Source organism: Trachypithecus francoisi, unplaced genomic scaffold (assembly GCF_009764315.1).
Source record: "Trachypithecus francoisi isolate TF-2019V2 unplaced genomic scaffold, Tfra_2.0 Lachesis_group10, whole genome shotgun sequence".
Classification (NCBI taxonomy): Eukaryota; Metazoa; Chordata; class Mammalia; order Primates; family Cercopithecidae; genus Trachypithecus; species Trachypithecus francoisi.
The window spans coordinates 103,495,703-103,517,782 of NW_022681455.1; the positions used below are offsets into that span (position 1 = coordinate 103,495,703).

A 22,080-nucleotide genomic window follows, 5' to 3' on the forward strand; every position below is an offset into this window, starting at 1 on the left:
CATCTCATGATACTTTACTATTACAAGAACAGCAAAGGGGACATCTGCTGCCATGGTCCAAACACCTCCTACCAGGCTCCTTTAACATGAGGAGATCACAATTCGACATGACATTTGGAAGGGGACACACAGCCAAACCATATCAGTAATATAACAAATTATGATTAATGATTTAGAGGAAAAAAAGTCATGCAACTGGTTTATTGAATAGCAAATATGATTTTGTCTCTCTGTGTCTGTGTGTACTGGGAGAAAATTTAAGAGCTATGTTGCAACAGATAATCAGAGAAGCAATCATTATACAGTGACATTTCAGTAGAGACAACACGGAGATGAGGAAACAACCTTTGATGAGTGACATTTGGGAAAGAATATTCAAGCAGAGAATATACAAGTAGACAGTGCTGATATGGAAGACACACTTTGTTAGCAACTGGATGGACAGAACTGCCATTTACAGAAATGAATTTGAAAAGATTACCTTTTTTATAGGCATGTGGTGCATCAGAAGTTTAACTTTGGCCCTCTTTAATTTGAGGTTTCTAATAGACAACTATTAATAATTAAGGTAGGTAGCTTTGTATAAATATAAGCCTGGAGCTCAGACAAGGAAAAATCCTGGCATGGAAATGTGAATTTGGAGTCATCAGAATGGAGCCGGTGCTTAAGGATACGAGATGAGATCTTTTTTTTTTTAATTTTTATTTTTTTATTATACTTTAAGTTCTAGGGTACATGTGCACAATGTGCAGGTTTGTTACATATGTATACATGTGCCATGTTGGTGTGCTGCACCCTTTAACTCGTCATTTCATTAGGTATACCTCCTAACGCTATCACTCCCCTCTCCCCCCATTTAGAGGGTGAATGGTTTTAGAAACAAGTTCCGGGAACTAAGGGTGGGGCCTTCTAACATCTAGAGATCTCTAACATTTAGAGATCTGGGAAATGAGGGGAAAAATCAGCAAAGGAGGCTATGATTCTTTTATGTGTCAACTAGGCTAGGCTCTAGCACCCAATTATTTCAACAAACAGGTATTGTCGTAAATGTATTTTGTGGATATGGCTAACATCCATGCTATTAAGTAAAGGAGACTCCCCTCCATAAGGTGAGCGGGACTTATTCAATCAGTGGGAAGGCCTTAAGAAGAAAAATTTAGGTTTCCCTGAGAAGGAGGAATTCTGCCTCCAGATTGTAGCATTAAATTCTTGCCTGAGTTCACAGTCTGTCAGCCTGCCCTATAGATTTCAGATTAAAAACTACAGTACCAACTCCTGCCTGAATTACCAACTTGCTGACCTGCCTTACAGATTTTAAACTAGCTAGCATCCCCTTCCCCCGACCCCACCCACTAATCATGTGAGCCAATTTCTTAAAACTTTTCTCTCTGTCCATTGAGAAAGGCCACACAAAAGAAAGGATGTTCTTCAAAAAAAAATGTAAAGTATCAAGAAAGAAGTGGTTATATGTATATCCTGCTGCCTACAGGTTCAGTAAGTTGCATACTTAAAATTGACTACAGGATTTGGCAAAGTAGTATGTACAGTAGCATTCATTAAATGTTTAGATGAGTTGGTGAGGATGAAGTTTGCGCAAAAGAGAAAAGACCTGGAGAAACTGTAGACAAAGTATATGTACCTTTTTATTGATACAAAGTAGATGTACATATGTTGGGGATACATGTGATACTATGATACACTGATATACTGTGTAGTGATCAAATCAGGGTAACTGGGATATCCATCACCTTAAATATTTCTTTTCTTTATGCTGAGAACATTTGTTCTCTACTAGGTATTTTAAAATATACAATAAATTATTGTAAACTATAATCACCATACTGTCTATCAAATACTAGGCATTATTTTCTCTATCCAACTGTATTTTTGTACTCATTAATCAACCTCTATTCATTATTTCTAACCCCTTACCTTTCCCAGCCTCTGTAACCACCAATCTACTCCCTATCTTCATGAAATCCAGTTTTTTTTAGCTCCCATATATAAGTGAGAACATGCAGCATTTGTCTTTCTCTGCCTGGCTTATTTCACTTAACATGATGACCTCCAGTTCCACTCATGTTGCTGCAAATGGCAGGATTTCATTCTGTCATATGGCTGAATAATATTCAATTGTGTACATACACCATATTTTCTTTATTCATTCATCCACTGCTGGACACATATTGATTTAATATTTTGACTATTGTGAATAATGCTGCAATAAACATAAGAGGCAGATATTTCTTCAATATATTGATTTCCTTTCTTTTGGATATAAACCCAGTAGTGGGATTGCTGACTCATATTATAGTTCTGTATTTAGTTTCTTGAGGAACACCCCTCCTGCTTTTCATAGTGCTCTTACTAATTGACATTCCCAAAACCATGTATGAAGGCTCCACTTTCTCCACATCCTCACCAGCATTAGTTATTCAGTCTTTTGGTGAAAGTTGTTTTAACTGGGTGACATGATATCTCATTATAGTTTTGCTTCTCATTTCCCTGATGACTAGTGATGTTGAGCATTTGTTTTCATATATTTGTTGGCCATTTACATATCTTCTTTTGAGAAATGTCTATTCAGGTATTTTTCCCATGTCTTATTTGAATTGCTTTTCTTTCCTATTGAGTTTGTAAAGCTTTTTTATATATAGGCTGGTTATATGTTGATTTGGTATCCTGCAAATTTACTGATTTTTTTTATCAGTTCTGCTTGTTTTTTTTTGGGGGGGGGTGGAGTATTTAGGCTTTGTAGTCATAAGAAAATGACACCTGTGAATACGGCTAATTCAACTTCATCTTTTCCAGCTTGGATGTCCTTTATTTCTTTCTATTATATAATTTCTCTGGCTAGGACTTTAAGTATTATATGGTCTAAAAGTGGTGAGAGTTGGCATCCTTGTTTTCTTCTAGGTTTTAGAGAAAAAGCTTTCAATTTTTTCCCATTCAGTATGTTAGCTGTAGTTTGTCATTTATGACCTTCATTGTTTTGGAGTATGTTCCTTCTCTATGCAGTTTATTGAGAGTTTATATCATAAAGGGATGTTAAATTTTATTGAATTTTTTTTTCATTCAGTACTGAAATAATCATATGGTTTATCTTCTTGGTTCTGTTAATGTCATGTATCAGGTTTACTGATTTGTGTAGGTTGAACCATCCTTGCATCACTTTGATGATTCTCTCTTGATCATAGTGATAAATCTTTGTAATGTATTATTACATTTGTTTTGCTAATATTTTGTTGAAGATTTTTGAATCTACATTCATCAGTGATATTGATATATAGTTATTATTTTGTTTTTTTTTTTTTATGTCCTTGTCTGGGTTTTGTATCAGGATAACACTGGCTTCACATAACAAGTTTGAAAATATTCACCCCTTTTTAATTTGTTTTAAAAATCTGAGTATAGTATTAGTTCTTTTCAAAAGTTTAATAAAATTCAGAGGCGTAGCCATCAGTTATTGGGCTTTTCTTTGACTGGAGCCTTTTTAGTATGGCATCAGTCTTGTTCCTTTTATTGGTTTGCCCAGGTTTTCCACTTATTTATGGTTCAATCTTTGTAGGATATATGTATCCAGGAATTTATCCATTCTTTCTATGTTTTCCAATTTGTTGGCGTACAGTTGTTTATAACAGTCTTTAATGATATATTGTATTTCTGTGGTATCAGCTGTTCTATTTCCTTTTTTGTTTCTAATTTTATTTAATTATGTCTTCTTTCTTTTCTTTCTTCTTTTTCTAGCTAAAAATTGTTGATTTTGTTTCTCTTTTTAAAAAACAACTTTCCCCACAGTGCGATACCACCTTACTCCTGCAAAAATGGCCATAAGAAAAAAAAAAATCGATAAACAGTAGATGTTGGCATGGTGATGGTGATCAGGCAACACTTCTACACTGCTGGTGTGAATGTAAACTAGTACAGCCACTATGGAAAACAGTGTGGAGACTGCTTAAAGAACTAAAAGCAGAACTATCATTTGATTTAGAAACCCCACTACTGGGTATCAACCCAGAGGAAAAGAAGTCATTATTCGAAAAACATACTTGCACGTGCATGTTTATTATAGCAGCACAATTTACAATTGCAACCCAAATGCCCAACAATCAATGAGTGGATAAAGAAAATGTTATATATATATACATATGTGTGTGTGTGTGTGTATGATGTACATCTATGATATATTATATACATATCATATATTATATGATATACATAGCATTACATATAATACTACTCAGCCATAAAAAGGAATGAATTAACAGTATTTGCAGGGACCTGGATGAGATTGGAGGCTATTATTCTAAGTGAAGTAACTCAGGAATGGAAAACCAAACATCCTATGTTCTCACTGATATGTGGGAGCTAAGCTATGAGGATGCAAAGGCATAAGAATGATACAATGGACTTTGAGGACTTGCGGAGAACAGTGGAAACAGGTCAAGGGACAAAAAAATAAACAAAAAGTGAAAAGCAACTTTTGATTTCATTGATCTGTATATTTTTTAGAATCAATGTTATTTATCTCTAGTCTAATCTTTTATTTATTTTCTGCTACTCATTAGGGATTTGGTTTGTTTTGCTTTTTTCATTTCTTGGGATGTATTGTTCAGTTGTTTATTTAAAATATTTTCTTTTTTTTTTTTTTTTTTTTTTTTTTGAGACAGAGTTGTGCTCTGTCACCCAGGCTGGAGTGCAGCGGTGCGATCTTGGCTCACTGCAACCTTCACCTACTGGGTTCAAGCAATACTCCTGCCTTATCCTCCCAAGTAGCTGGAATTACAGGTGTGTGCCACAATGCCTGGCTATGTTTTTGTTATTGTTGTACTTTTAGTAGAGATGGTGTTTCATCATGTTGGCCTGGCTGGTCTTGAACTCCTGGCCTCAAATGATCCACCCATTGCGGACACCCAAAGTGCTGGGATTACAGGCATGAGCCACTGCACCTGGCCAAAAGTTTTTCTATTTTTTTGATATAGGTATTTATTGCTATAAACATCCCTCTTAGTACTGCTTTTGCTGTAACTCATAGATTTTGGTATGTTTATATTTTCATTAAGAATTTTTAAAACTTTCTTATCAATTTATTTATTGACTCATTTGTCATTCACAAGTATGTTGTTTAATTTCCATGTATTTGTGTAGTTTCCAGTGTTCCTCTCGTTATTGATTTCTAGTTTTATTTCACTGCAGTCTGAAAAGATACTTGATATGATTTCAACTTTTTTGAACTTATTGAGACTTGTTTAGTGGCCTAACATATGATCTACTCTGAGGGATGTCCCATGTGCTGATGAAAAAAAACGTGTATTCTGCAGCAGTTGAGTGAAATGTTCTGTAAATGTCAGTTAACATTTGGATATATGCAACTTTTTGAGGAGTTTTGCTATAATTGACAGAAGGAAGATGAAGTGACACTAAGAATGTGATGCGCAGAGGAAGTTTTTATAAGATGGGACAAATAACAGTACAGTTATTTGTTGACATGATTACCTAAAAGACATGGAAGAAATTTTGCAGGAATATAGCCGGCATTTTTGCCATCCTAACCATACCCTGTGACTCACCCTAGAGGTCAGCTCAGCTGTGGTGGACAGTTCCCTACCTTCTCTCATCCAGATGTCTCCTTACCTTCAGTACCTCTGTCTCTATGCTGGAGGGCTATTTTTGGATCATGGTAGGCCAGAATTCCAGAATGTTAATACTCATAGGAGTAACTCTCAACTAGTATGAGATGGAATTTGTGGACAAGTCACCCAGTTTTCTCTTCCCTCAAAGAATGCTATTTTGTCATGTTCTACAGCTTCTCTCAGGAACCCAGGGAGACTGAATCAGAATTGTTAGTCTCCTCCCTTTCCCGTCTCATTTCCTAATTTCTTCAGTGTGGTTCCTGGAATCCCTGTTAATGCAAAATACTGGCTGGCGGGGCACGGTGGCTCACACCTGTAATCCCAGCACTTTGAGAGGCCGAGGCGGGCGGATCACGAGGTCAGGAGTTGGAGACCAGCCTGGCCAACATGTTGAAACCCTATCTCTACTAAAAATACAAATAATTAGCCAGGCACGGTGGTACGCCCCTGTTGTTATCCCAGCTACTCAGGAGGCTGAGGCAAGAGAATCACTTGAACCCAAGAGGCGGAGGTTGCAGTGAACGGAGATCAAACCACTGCACTCCAGCCTGGGCAACAGAGCAAGACTCTGTCTCAAAAGATAATAATAATAATAAAATAAAATAAAGTAAAATAAAGCAAAATATGTGCCTCCAAATATTTGACTTTGGATCTGCTTTTAGGTAAACCCAAATTAAGAGGAGGAGGAAAAATAAAAGGAATTTGTTTCAACTCCTTTGAATATCTGTGAATGTGAGAGTTTAAGGGATCTATTTTAAAAATGAAAGTTTCTCCTTATTTAAGATAATGGCCAGTACATTTAAGGCAAGAGATGAGAATATATGTATGTAGATCGAGGTAGTATGGTAGATGTGGCGGAAAGAACCTGTGATAATTCTTTTCCAAATGCTTTTTTATTCTCAAGTTGTTACTTGAAAGTGAGGCTAGAAGACTGTATTTTAGAAGTTTGGGTCATAAAAAGGTTTTAAATAACTTAAAGAGGTAAGTGGAGTAAGGGAAAACCATAGGATTGCCAAGGCTCTACATGAGGTTAAACTAAAAAGAGAATAAGAGTGTCTTATCTGCCCAAATTTTGCTGGGTGTAGATGTAGACGTGAAGAAAGCCTGGAGTTAACATCAAGCGGGTTTGAAGTTTTGCCAAACGAAGATGGGAGCTTAGACAAGGAAATGTAGGGTGTATACAAAAGAGTAATGTGAGATCTGGACCACAGAAACAATATGTGAACATAGAGGAGAGGTTTGAGACAGAGAATAGTGTAGAATAAATGGATTATAGAACAGGATGAGGTCTGATAACCTTAAAATGGAAAATGGGAAGAATGTGCAGTTAGAATTAAGGGCAAGATTGTGAGAATGACAATGGAGGGGAAAGATGGGACAGGGACATAATTATCAATATAGCTAATATTTCCTGAGGAGATCCATCTTAGCACTGCACAAAACAAATTATCTTATTTAAGTCTTATAAAACTCCCATAGATAGACAGCACTATTATATCTATTGTTGCAAGTAAGTAAAAAAAATAGATAAAAGCATTTCCTTAATATATTAATATGTCTGGGAGAGGTAGATGTTAAGGCCAGAATTCAATCTCAAATCCTTGCACATTTAAATTATCTTCTCACAAAATGATATAATTTTTTTTTTAAAAAACATGATTCTAGACACAAAGTAGGTGCTTAATAATTATTGATAAGTAAGAGATCACTAAAATCATTCTGTGTGATACTTGGGCAACTCTGTCTATGAAATCTGACTTTGAAATATTTTATCGGCCAGGCGTGGTAGCTCACACTTGTAATCCCAGCACTTTGGAAGGCTGAGGCAGCCACATCACTTGAGGTCAGCAGTTTGAGACCAGCCTGGCCAACATGGCGAAACCCTCTCTCTACTAAAAATACAAAAATGAGCAAGGTGTGGTGGTACATGCCTGTAATCCCAACTACGTGTATGGCTGAGGCATAAGAACCGCTTGAACCTGGGAGATGGAGGTTGCAGTGAGCGGACGTCACGCCACAGCACTCCTGCCTGGGGGACAGAGTGAAACTCTTTCTCAAAAAAAAAAAAAAAAAAAAAGAAGGAGGAAAGAAAGAAGGAAGGAAAATATTTTATCTCTGAAAAAAACCCTACATTTTCCATATAGCAAAACCTGTGGGCACTGATAAATACATACAATAGTGTGTGTGTGTGTGTTTGCAATAACGTATGTGTGTGTTGTTTATTTTCCTGCAAATAAACCCATCTCAATGCTCAAGCGGTGATCTTGTCAGTTCTCATAAGCTACACACAATCAGCACAGGTCAGTATGTGCCTGGATTAAACTCCAAGGATGAGGCAGGTGCAGGTCTGGAGCTGACCTGGTATTTCAACAAGTATAATTCTTCTGTAAGTGTTAGGTGTGAACAACACGCTGGTAGCAGTATGTCCTGCTGTATCAGACCTCAGATTGTTTGAATACTGCACTCCAGCTTTTAACTACTTTCTCTACCTGCACACTTAGTATCGGGCAATGTCACCTACACAATTATATTGCATTTGGGCTGGGCTCAGTTCCTCTTGCACCCCACCTCTTTGCACCTGGACAGAAAATGAAAGTGCTCATAGAATAAGCATCACAGGTGACAGAGCACCAAGACTCAGAATGAGAGACTGACAGAAAATACTTCATGAACTGTGAATGGCTGAGGCTTCCTTGTGAGCTGAAGAGAGCTAAAAGCCTAATTCAGCTCATTTCTACTCATTAATCACAAGAGATGAATGGTGTCTGCTGTCCCAAATTTCGCTTGCAGATGGAAATTAATTAGTAGATTATTCACTTAAAATGTTTTTATACATTTTTGAATGTCTTCTATATCTTAGTCATTAGTTGTAATCTTGCTTTTGTTTTCTCATTTAACCCTGATAAAACTCCTATACAGTAAATACTCTTACGGAGGGCTCTTTGCATTTTATCCACTCATTATTCAATTCCCTTTATTCTGGTAAATACATTTATGTGTCTCTGTTATCAAACTGGCATCAGGCTTACTGCATGTACACTCTAGGGATGGATTGCGAGCTATAATTCAAGACTAGGTAATCAAAGTACATTGTTCATGGATGGACAAATGTTCCATGAAGTCCAATGAGATAAACTTCTGGAAATATTGTTCAAACTGAGGAAAAGGAAAATGTTTTTACCCAATATGATGATGTGAGAGGGGAGTTGCTGGGGACCACTTACTTACCCATCCCTTTGACAGCCTGCCTTAGAGAAAAGCCAAAATGGTGGAAAGTATGCCCCGTTAGCTTTTCTTTCTTTTTTAACTAAAAAGTTTGAAAGAAATTTGTTGTTACTTGTAACCAGAATGATACTACCCCCATATTCACTATTTCCATATTGTATCTAAGAAAATTGCAGCTCAGAGATGCTCAGAAGTTTCTTACTTTACACATTAACTATCTTTTGTAGGAATGAAGTCACAATTGGTAATGAAGTAATACTGATTTTTAAACCACCTTTTTTCATATAGCAACTAATTGCTGCCTGTTTTTGATGTAGTAATTTGAAATTATTTTTAAAGAGTTTTTATTGAGAATGAAAAATATAGAAAAATAAAACTTATTTCCTAGCCCAAGGTAGATGATCATTTCAAAAAAAAAAAAAAATAGGAAGGTTTTCAACTACATTGCCCTTCTATCTGAAATTCCTTCAAATGAAGAAGAAGAACAAAGCAGAGACAACTGGTTTAATGAGCTTGGAAAGCACTAACTCCATATACAACATCATTTCTACTAGTAGTGGTTATCGTGCTTTCTTCACTTCCTATATTTCAGTCACCATGAAAAGTACTTCACATATCTTCCCAGTGAATCTTTGAAATCACCAAATGTGGAAAATTCTATTAATATTAATTAGTACTCTACTTTAAATTAATAAGATAGATCCCCAAAATATAACATTTTTTCCAAAAATAAAAATCTAGCAAATATAGACAGTCCAAGATTACGATGGTGCCACTTAAGATTCAACTTTACAATGGTGCAAAAGCAGCACACTTTCAGGAGAAGTCATACTTTAAGAACCCATACAACCCTTCGGTTTTTCATTTTCATTGCATTAGATATACCACACTGTATTATAAAATAGGGTTTGTGTTAGAAGATTTTGCCCAACTGTAGGCTAATGTCAGTGTTTTGAGCACATTTAAGGTAGGCTAGGCTAAGCTATAATGTTCAGTAGGTTAGGCGTATTACATGCGTTTTGACTTACAATGTTTTCAATTTACGATGAGCTTATTGGAATGTAACCCCAGTTTAAATCAAGGAGCATCCATAGTAGGCTGTGACTTTAATTCAGTTCTGAAATTATAATGTAGAGTTCATGCTATAGTTATTCTTAAATAGAGTACAATGCACATTTTATCTTCCATTACCTCATTTAAATTACATAAAACAACCTTAAGTTAACTCATAGAGTTAATGACAGAAGATTACTTACAGCATATTCTTATACAAAATTATTTTCCCCTTATTCTTTTGGTGAGTTTGTTTGGTTTTTCATTTTTCCTAATTTAGTATTTTCTTATTCTCTTTAGGTCAAGGAAAGAAGATAGATTTCACAGTGACATAGATGTTGTCTCCTCAGGATGCCCAATTCACACTTTATTTTTGACTTCTAGATGGGGACAAAATCACTTTTCCTCTCATTAATAGAGTATTTATGATCCTATGCAAGCCACAATGGAATGCATTAAATATAAAACCCATCTTCCTTGTTCTGTTCACACACATACACACACACACACACACACACACACACATACACACTGAAGTATGTAAACAAGATACGTCATTTTCATTTTATTAATACACATACTGAGGCAAAGGAAGTAAAGTGATGATCATGATGATGATAACACTAATGAAAATCTACAGCCATAAAACACAAGGTGCCTTAGATTAAATGAGGAAAGTGACCTAACCCAATCTTACTATCAATTACATCTCTTTTCCTTTGTACAATGACACATTGATCCCTCTGATTACCTCTAATGCTTTGCCTCTATCCAATTACTACCTTACTCCAGTACAAAAAGGGGAGGGTAAATCCACAGCTAGAGTATTCATCAAGGCTCATGTTCAATACTAGTATCTCTTAAGGAAAATTAGAATCAAACAGATTTAGATTTTGCTTCTGATTCAATCATTAAAAAAAATTATCCCAAGCATCAAGTCCTGTTTCTTAAAATGAGAAGGATGCCTACTGCAACCTTTATGCAATAACTAATAGTCCCAAAATTTTACAATGAATGGAATAAAAAGAAGAGAGACACACAGAGAGAAAAACAAGTTAATCTCATTATTACCAACACAACCTCTCCCTTCAACACTACTCTCCTATTTTGTTTAAGATATTTAATGTGATAAGCCAGATATGAATCCGTGTTGTTTTTTGGTTAAAATTGTATGCATTTTGAGTGCCTAATAAATGCTTGGCAGAAGGCTTATATAGTAGAAACTCAGTAATGGTTACTAAATGAATAGAGAATTCATATTAGTATAAAAACTTTAGAAATTTCATTCATAACAAGAACATTAGATGCTATTCCTATGATTTTGATAAATTACTATAGTATTAGCAAATGACAGAGAGAAGATAATTGCTTCACGTTTTGAAAATCACTTAACCATTTGTTTCCCCTTATTTATTTTAGAGGCAGGGCAAAATCTGAGACAGAAAAAGTTCAGCTCTCCAGTCATAAACTAATTTTATCAAAAATGAAAATAATGATGATAGCAGCTAAGCACAGGTTGAATATCTCTGATCTGAAATGCTTGAGACCAGAAGTATTTTAATTTCATATTGGCTCAGATTTTGGAACATTTTTACTCAGCATTTCTAATCCAAAAATATTAAATCTAAAATTCTCCAATGATCATTTTTTTTGGAGTGTCATGTTGGTGCTCAAAAGTTTTGGATTTCAGAACATTTTGGATTTCAGGTTTTGGGATCAGGGATACTCAATTTCTATGCATATTCGTAAGAATCTGAAGTGTTTTCCATATGCGATTTATCTTGTTAAATTTTCTTTATCAATTTCTGAGCTAGATATGATTGATTAAGTGCTAGGAAAAGATTTAGCGATTTATGCAAGGTCATGTGAAAATTGTGGGCATTAGATTTATAACTCATCTTCTAATTTCCATGTCTGTGGTTGCATGTATCTCACAGACTGCCTATTTATTGATATGATGAGAGAAACTCTATCAATAGTCAAATATATGAATAAAACATATATAATAAAATACTGCACAACACTGAGAACAAATGAACTACTATGTCTATACATGATGTGCATTAATCTATTAAATAAAACGTTGTAGAAAGAAAGCAGACACAAAGAGTATGTACAATACCCTTTCACTTATGCAATGTTTAATTATAGTCTAAGATATTAGAATTCAGGTTACCTTTGGGCATAAGACACAATAACAGGAGGGAGGACAAAATGGAACTTCTTATGACTGTGAAGGGAAGAATACGCCCCCCAAAGATGCCCAGGTGCTAATTCCTGGAACTTTCAAAATCAGGTTATGTGACAAAGGAAAATTAAGGTAGCAGATAGAGTTAAGGTTACTAATCAGCTAAACTTAAATATTAAATAGGTTTGGTTGGGTTACCTGGATAGAATCACAACGGTCCTTGTAAGTAGAACAGGGAGGCAGAAGACAGAGAACAGTGAGATGGTAGAGTGAGAAGGACTCAGTCCAATGTTCTTGGCCAACAAAGTATGACTTGCGCAATTTGAGAGTCAATACAGGAGTTGGTATTAACTGTGGGTATTTTTTAAAAAATTATTTGGAGTTCAGGGGTACATATGCAGGTTTCTTACATAAGTAAATGTGTCATGGGGGTTTTTGTGAGATTATTTCATCATCCAGGTATTTAACTTAGTACCCATTTGTTACTTTTCCTGATTCTCTCCTTCCTTCCACTCTCCTCCCTCTGTAGGCACTGTGGGTCATTTTTAAGCTTAAAAACTTTATTATTGTAAAAATCAATAAAATAAATTATATCCAATTTTACATAGATGTGAATTCATGGAGATTTTAATACATCTGCTACTTTGCCTGAATTTAAACACTATTAAAATTAGGCAAAGCTGCACTGAATAAATTCAGTCAAGGACATTGGGCGGTTATATAAATACCTGCTAATTTCAGGGAGTATAACTTTAAAAAGATAGTATAAATGATGAATGATAGATTTAATAATGCAGACAGGGTAGAAGAACATGTAAAATTTTGATTGCATGGAGAAAAATATTGATACATCCTATATTCACACTCTATGGAATATCGTTTGCACTATGGTTCCAATAGGAACTCTGGGGCAAGTGTATTAGTTCAGTCATACTCCAGCAGCCTGTCAGGAACGCAGATTCTCAGACCCTATCCTGGACCAACTGAAGCAGAATCTAACATTGTCACAAGATTGGAAATGTGTGTTTGCGTTACATTTTGATGATATGCTATTTAGAGAAGGAGCATGGAATTATAGTCAAATAAGTTAAAATGATAGGGTTAGAATGTGTATGTACAGAATCAGAATCATTTTTATTTTTACTGCTCTTTAAATTTCTAACCAATATATGTATCCCAGTATGCTCTACATTACAGCCCATAAATATTCCTAAAATGAAGAAATTGATTTTATTTCTGGAAGTTTATTTTCTGCTAAATTAATACAAACGGAAGGAAGACAAAAATTAGAAATAACATATAATTGTAATACATAAGACTTTAAAAGAGAATGAATATTTAACACATAGAGGTCAAATAAACTAGGGACATTCCTACCATAGGTTAGAAATTATCTAAAATATTATTACCATAAAATTTATAATAATGAGAAAAGAGTTTGTGATATAAAAATGAGTAATAAAGAAGCAAACTTATATATGTATTATGATCACAATCAATCAAATGAACATTAAAGACTAAGCATATTTCAAAGGAACATTTCAAGAGTTTACTCAAAGCTGAGTTTATTCCTTTGCCAGTGGAACCATAAGTCATTTAAAAATTTTGTTCAGTTGATATAATTTTTCTAATGTCTTTAGCCAGATATATTAATTTTAAACAAAAAAATTAAATTAATTGGGAAAATACTGTTTGGACATGAAGACACCAAAGGCTAAGATTGGGATTCTTTTTGCTGAGTATGAATACACATAAATAAATACACGCAATAAAATAGGGCAGGAGAAAAAATTCTAAGTTGTCCTAAATTCCTTCTCTTACTGAAAATAGGGCAATGAAACAAGAATTCGGACTTGCTCTAAATTCCCTGTTTTTGCTAAGTCAGCATTAATAAGAGAGAAGGTGGCATTTTTGACATACAGTTCTCACTGGCACTCAGAGCACAGTTACTGCCCACCAATGTGTAATTGAAGTTAACTCTTGGAGAGTCATTTCCCCCTCTCCAACTATAAATATGTAGAGAATTATCTGTGAATATAGCAGAGAAAAGTGGGTGGAAGGGGAGGGATCCACGGAGTTATTTTAAAATGTCTACAGCAATCTGTGACCCAGCTTCATCTTGGGTAGCAGAGTGAAACTAAGAAATGACTCTGTTTTCCACTTCTCTTCTAAAAGGTCTTGCTTTCTAGACCTCTTTGGTCAAAATCAATCTATGTTAATTTTGAATAGGCCAGATCATAATTTAAATACAATGGAAATATATGTGCCTATTATATTTAACAAATATTATCACACTGCATTCATGAATTAAAATATTTGATAGCAAATAAGATCAACTTACAGAATCATGACAAACACACTTAATTTGTTTATCCTAAATAATATAATACCTTAATTCTACATAATTTGAAATGGATTTTCACACAAGATATCTTTAAAAGTTTAATATGGATAACTGAAAAACTCTGAAACACCAAACCAGCAACCCTAAGAGGTTCATGATTATAAATATACTACTACTCTGACTGCTATCTGTAAGCAAAATCATAGTTAATAAAGAAAAAAATGACAGTAACAACACTACAGTCACATTACCAATATTTTTACCATGTGCCTGTTTGCTTCTGAAGGAATCAGTCACTCACCAGAATGTTATGAAGATGACTTTAAACCGATATTCCTGATCCCACTCTTACCATCTACTCTGGGAAAGTCTTCAGTCAGGAAGGCCACTGACCTTGGGCACTGAGGCATTTCCCCCCATACCTCCCCGCAAAAAGTAAGCAAGCTTTATCAGAACCTTCTATCCTTTATCCTTTGAAGCAATTATTTCTGTTGTCTAAAGCGATATTAGATAACATCTCTTACAATTCAATTGTCACAAGTATGTCATATTATATAGTTTTACAAATTTAGCATTATCAAGCAAAAGAAAGTAACATAACATGAAGCATGCACTTTTACCTCATTCCATATGATTGATATAAGATCACTGATTCTTAGAATTAGAACGGTTCTTATAATTACTTTGTTTCTCAGTAATGTTGATTTATTGTGTTAAAGAATGTGTTAAGCTCTCCACCCAAAGTTGAAACAGACTCTACCATTTGTAATATTCCAGAAAGAAACTGATTAACAGATATTTCTTATACTTGAATGTAAATTCCAAAGTGGGAGGGATACTTCATCATCATTATATATTCACATAACACAGTGCTTAAACATTACTAGGTTCTTAGCAAACTTAAGATGGCTTGGTGTTCATGTTGAAGTGGCTCCTTGTAATGTGGAATATAAAGTAAACACAGTAAGTGATAAGGATGCTAATGTTCTTCCTTACATTAAACTAGCACCTCCTTGTACTAATCATTGCTTCTATTTCTGAGCATTAAAGCCAACCATAAGTTGGCATCAAGCAGATTCACACAACAACAAAAACTACCTTCAAGTTACATCAGTCAGTATTCCTGAAGATTTATCACAAAATCAGTGACAGAATTAATAGAGGTGGTGGTAGAGATTGATTACTATTGAAGGAAGGGGGGAAGGAAAATTATTTTAAGAAAGAAGTTAGCAGCTGGACAAAGATTGTTGAAACAATATGCAATATCAAGAGTACACATGAAAAGTTATATGAAGAAAATTAAAAGAAATGTATCCATAATGCAAAAGAAAACACTAGAGTGAAGGGCAGAGTGAGGGACACACTACACAATTTCTCTGGAAAATTATTAAGAGGTTAGGTAAGAAAAACTTTTATTTCCTTGTAATAAATTTTTAATCCATAAATTCTAAATGTACCAATCACTTATCTGAACAACTTTTTATCCTAAGTTACATTTGACATAACCCAATAAATAGTGGTAAAGATTTTAAATGGTGTTATTGTGTCAATATTTGTAGAATGCACAAACTTTGGTCCAAGGTGCCTAAGCTATTTGAAGGTAAAATTACCTAAAATTTCTTCTTTATATATTTTTTTCAAAATCAGTATTTTCCTAGAAGATATAGTATCCCAGAGGTGTCTGGATTATTGTCCACTCTTTAAAAGATTATTTTAAATGAAAAACAAGGCCCTTGCCCCCAGTAGATCCACATTTGTTTGATTTGATTTGAAGGGTTCTCTTTCATGGGTTCTTGCTGAGATTTTTCATCACAAAGCTGTGGGGGCTTTGCCCTGAGCCACATAGTTACTTGCCCATCTTCACTTAATGGTGCTCATAAAAATCGCTGAATCAGACCGAATGGTCTGTGTTGTTCCCACTGCCCCAGTCCTTACAGCACTTGTTAGGGGTTCATTGATTGCTATTGGGAACATTCGCTAAGGGTCTGTGGCTTGGGTATTGAGCAGAAACTTCTCCAAGGAGTTTTGTTTTTCTTTGTTTTTGTGTTTTAAACAGTGTTGAGAAATGCTTCAGATATGATCTTGCCTTTGAAATCAAATTCTTTCAAGTTGTTTTAATCTCTCTCAGTATGTGGCTTTCGGAAGCTTTCACACCCTATATCTTTAAATGTCCTCTGTTCATCTTTGCAAGCATTGTCCTTGTAATATTGAAAGTAAGATAGGTCTGCTACTTTTATAATAAAAATGAACACATCAGACTTATTTATTAAGGGCAATATTTTAAGTACACAAAGGACATAAGTACCTCTCACTGAGCTCCTTTTCACATATCAGCTGGGAACTTGGTACTCATTTAAGTTGTGATTCATTGGCCATAGGGGTCTATCACTTGCCAAGATCACAGACTCTCACAGTCAGAAAGAACTGTAAATTAGAAATTTACATATGATACTCAGAAGAGAAGAGTAAATGCATCTTCTTGACTTTATATAACTGACCTATTTTGCTTTGTTGAGCCAGCATCCTGCTGTATTATTGGGTATGGAAAAGAAGAGATTTTTAACTTCTTAATTAAAAGTATTGTAGCTACTTTTGATTGTAAACTGTACTTTTCAAGTAGCTCACCTTTTTTAAAAATTTAATTTAATTTTATTATTTTTTCTTTTTTTATTATACTTTATGTTCTAGGGTACATGTGCATCATGTGCAGGTTTGCTACATATGTATGCATGTGCCATGTTGGTGTGCTGCACCCATTAACTTGTCATTTACATTAGGTATATCTCCTAGTGCTATCCCTCCCCCGTCCCCCACCCCACGACAGGCCCCAGTGTGTGATGTTCCCCATCCTGTGTCCAAGTGTTCTCATTGTTCAATTCCCACCTATGAGTGAGAACATGCGGTGTTCGGTTTTCTGTTCTTGCCATAGTTTGCTGAGAATGATGGTTTCCAGCTGCATCCATGTCCCTACGAAGGACATGAACTCATCCTTTTTTATGGCTGCACAGTATTCCGTGGTGTATATGTGCCACATTTTCTTAATCCACTCTGTCATTGATGGACATGTGGGTTGGTTCCAAGACTTTGCTATTGTGAATAGTGCTGCAATAAACATACGTGTGCATGTGTCTTTATAGCAGCATGTTTTATAATCCTTTGGGTATATACCCAGTAATGGGATGGCTGGGTCAAATGGTATTTCTAGTTCTAGATCCTTGAGGAATCGCCACACTGTTTTCCACAATGGTTGAACTAGTTTACAGTCCCACCAACAGTGTAAAAGTGTTCCTATTTCTCCACATCCTCTCCAGCACCTGTTGTTTCCTGACTTTTTAATGCTCGCCATACTAACTGGTGTGAGATGGTATCTCATTGTGGTTTTGATTTGCATTTCTCTGATGGCTAGTGATGATGTAAGTAGCTCACCTTTTCACAGGTAAATGCTAAAACATTCAGTTTTTATCTTTCTAGTGCTCCTTCTGAAGGCAGTGTCTGGGTGTGCAAAGGCTAGAAAGCTTCAGTGGTTTTTACAAAGGTATGTGGGGGCATGGTAGAAATGAACCTGGGGTACAAATAGATATAAACTGGCTTTGTGGGCCAGCATAGTTGGGCCAGGCCTTGGTAATGCCTATTGTCCTGCTGTAATTATTAATAGTGATCTTTTTACTCCAAAAATGGTGTGGTTTAGACAACACAGTGAATGGTCACTCTAAATAGATGAGGATGCCAGAAGCTACTAATGGTGATTACAGTCCATGGCAGAGCAGTTACTTGGTGTTTGATCTTAGGTCTGAAATCTAGTACACATATTATTTCATTTAGTTTGTTTATTAATCCAGCCAATATCTGAGCACTTTTCATATGCCAGACACTCTCATAGGTTCCAGGAGATTTGTCATTAAACAAAACAGCTAAATCTCTGCTGTTGGGAAGCCTACATATTATTAGTGTTATTGATTTATGGTCCACATTTTGAGAAACATTAATGATTTAACTTATTTTATAGATGACAACTAAAGTCCCCCAAAGTCTTGCCCAAAGTCAAGTAAAGGGTTAGTGGCAATTCATAATTAGAATCCTAGTGATGTACAGTATTTTCTTGATGCCTTCACAGGACTTGCGACAGGTGCACTGTTTACCCAGCCCACCCTGCTCAACCCTTCTTGGGGGGTAGCGTGTGAGTGAATGAGTGCGGGAACCAGCCACCCGCTTTGGTACTAGCAGAAGCAAACTCTGCTTACTCGGGTCCGCTGTTCTCCACCCCTCGTGAAAGGGACTATGCAAGCGAGTGCAGGAACTGGCCACTTTAGCGTGGTCAGGAGCGAGTTCCGTGCAAGTCCCACAGCAGCCTCCAGGTGGGGATGCCTATGACCCCAAGGCCTGAGAGGGCATGTTACAGTACTTTCTTAGCTCCACCATCCACAGACAGCGGTGTGCTATCAGCGCAGTGGACCCTTTGCCTCATTATCTGGTGTGGCTGCCCTTTGTCAGTGAGGGCAAAAGGACAGTGTGACAGCCTTTTTGGGTACCTGCAGTTGACGCATCCCAAATTCTTGTCTGATGCCCCAAAGGAATGGAGTCACTCAGATGAACTGAAGGATGGTGAGTGTGGAAAATTTTATTGAGTGATGAAAGCAGTGGCCAGTGGAGAGGGGAGCCGGAAAGGGGATGGGAAGGGTAGTTCACTCTCCCCTGAAGTCAAGCCACCTCTTTGCCTCATCCAGCCCCCATCTCTTAAGTCAAGGTGCCTCTCTTTGATATCCAGCTGCTCCTTCCCTGCGTTCAGCCACTTATCCCCTGTGCCAGCTGAGTCTGGGGTCTTTATAGGCACAGGTTGGGAGCAGGGTGAGCCGCAGGTATCTTTGGAAAAGGCAACATTTGATTGGTAAAAAACATTATTGAGAAAGAACCAATTGGTAGAGAGCAGGCATACAGGGAAAGAAGTTCTTACTTTGGACCATAGATTTCAGGTTTTTTAGCTCAAAGGTGGAGTTTTGCCAGAGCCCCACCCCAATCTGCCTAGAATTTCTCTGCCTCCTGCCTCTATCATTGAATCACCAGTTTCCACAAAAATAGCTTAATATTTCATAACAGGGATTGACAGACTACATTCTGTGGGAAAAATCAGCCCACTGCCTGTTTTTATAAATAAAGTTCTTTTGGAACATAGCCAAGCCATTCATTTCTGTATTGTCTACAGCTGCTTTCACCCCACAAAGGCAGAGCTGAGTAGTTGAAACAGATATCAAATGGCATGCAAAGCCTAAAATATTTACGGTGAAATCCTTTTCAGAAAATGTTTGCCAATTCCTGTTCTGAAATGTAGGTATCTCTGCTCCTGACAATCTTGTTTAAACACATAAAACCTGACAACATAGGCTTTTAGGCATAGGCATTTACCACCTGTGTGGCCTTGAGCAAGTCAATTAACCTCTCTGAGATTTAATTCCCTCATCCATAAAATGGAGATGATAATTGGTGCATTGTTAGTAGTGAGAATTAAATTAACTAATGCACGTAAAACACAGCTGGTAAAAGAGAAGGTAGTTATTAACATTTCTAGTTGGATAGCTGCTCCATTAGCTGTCATCTGTAGAGGGTGAAGGTATGGGGTAAAAATTTTTCCTTTGTTTTTTGTGCCTTCAAAACCAACAGCTTCCCAGGAGTTTTTGCACATTATTTAATGTGAGGATTACATATAGCACTCAGGAGTGAGCAATGCATCTGGGCTTTAGTGGCCTCTCAGCTCAGCAAGAGACACTTTTGCTTATAAACTTGTAGATCACTACTATGAGGCTTCCAAGCCGTGAGATTGACTTAATGAGAAAAGAGGAATGAGGAGCAATTACATTTCCATTAAGTGGACAACAATGCCCTTGATAAGGCTGCTGGAACCAAAGTGTCCTCTTTCCTCTCAGGTATAATCTTAGAAACACAGCCCTGATTGATTTATTAAACATGGGTCTATTTTTGCTTCTGAAATCAGCTGTTTTCCAAGGTTACTCCATGATCACAAAGGACTAAATTCCAATTTATAATGGAATTGTTAAGCTGTGAAAGTATTATGAGAGACTGGTCCTAAGCACCCATGAAATATGAGCAGATCCTAAAAAGTGTCTGGAAATTCTCAGTGAGAAACTTTTGCCATTTGTAATGCTGCAAGTGAAAGAATCAAGGCCATAGATTGCTACAATTTTGCCCAACTTCATCTTAATAACTTATAATCAAACTAGTTAATACCTGTCCAATACTTACTACGTACCAATGTTTGTGCTAAGGGCTTTATAAACATTACTCTAATCAAAACTCATGGCTATCTTATGATGTAGAGACAATATATTACATGTGTTTTATAGATCATGACATAGAATCTCAAAGATTATCTAGTTTGTGGTGGATTGCACAGCTACTGAACTACAGAGTAGAACTGCGGTACACACCAGGTTTTCCTAAGTACAGAGAACATCCTCTGTCAGTACCTGTACCTTGTTTTCCAGGTTTGTGCTTATGCCTGTTTAGGGCTCCTCTGTGAAAACTTCCCTGACAACATTCAGATTTTACTTCGTGGCTGGTATATTTCTACTTCCATCCAAAAATCTACTGCCGTTATGCCTAGTAATTGTCTCATACATTTTAAGTAAGTGGACGCACCTCCACTTAAGACGACCAACAAAAATAAAAAATTCTCTATCAAGATTCTCTTTGATTTCCTCTTTTCCTTGCTTCTACTCATTGTCTCTTGTGCTAATATAGCATATTTTTGGTACAAAACATTGATTGGCATATATTTTCTGTTATTACTCAGGCTCTTACTAGGATATGAATAACAGTCAATATTTAGTGTATATTATTCATGTTTTAGCCATGTGGCAAAAAGTTATACAAGCAATATCTCATTTAATCTTCACAATAACTCTGAATTAGGTATTACCATCTCCATTTCAATGCAAAGAAGTGAACTCAGAGACATTAAATAATTTGATCAAATCCATACCACTCCTAAAAATGAAGCTAGTGTTCATACCAAAATCCATTAATTTCAAAGTCTATATTATTTTAACACGTTTTCATAATTTACCTTGAGAGTCTATTTTTTGTGAGTTAGGGATATTCAGTCTTATTGTAATGTGTTCTGAAAAATACTGCTAATCACTTATTTCTAAGAGAATGGCTCAGTCTATGTGGTTTTCAGGTTTTTCTTGTCTGCCTTCATTCCTAGGCTGCTGCAATCTTTGGCTACTCTTCTTCGCTATCTCTATGTATCACTCTGCCCAGGTATGGTGTACTGGAGCCTTTTTATTTAGCTTCTCTATGGTGCTGGAAATACTAACTTCCAAAGTAAGTCTACATTTAAAATGCCTCCTTTAGTATCAAATAAATACTTCCTGTGAATCACTACTTACTATCCATCCTAGCTACTATAATGCAAGATATTTTTGTTGTTTTAAGTTTCCTTGTGTTGATTGATTCATTTCTCAAGCAAGTTCTCACCAGAGTAGAGAAGCTTTGAAAAACATTTAAACTTGGTTGCCTGCTGGTGGCAAGCCAAAGATTGTTCTAAAGTGAAGAAAAATAAGAAACAGAGGAAGCTCAGAAATAGCAGATCTGGTGTAACATCCTTGATAGAAACTGAAATC

General features: G+C 36.1%; 1 long non-coding RNA gene across 1 annotated transcript; it reads right to left on the reverse strand.

Annotated features, from left to right (window-relative positions):
• Positions 1-714: 714 nt before the first annotated feature.
• On the reverse strand, positions 715-17,298 carry LOC117088774. Its single transcript, XR_004439315.1, has 3 exons — positions 17,197-17,298; positions 4,728-4,733; positions 715-789 (listed from the first exon to the last, which is right to left on the reverse strand). It is a non-coding gene; the product is annotated as an uncharacterized LOC117088774 (long non-coding RNA).
• Positions 17,299-22,080: the final 4,782 nt, after the last annotated feature.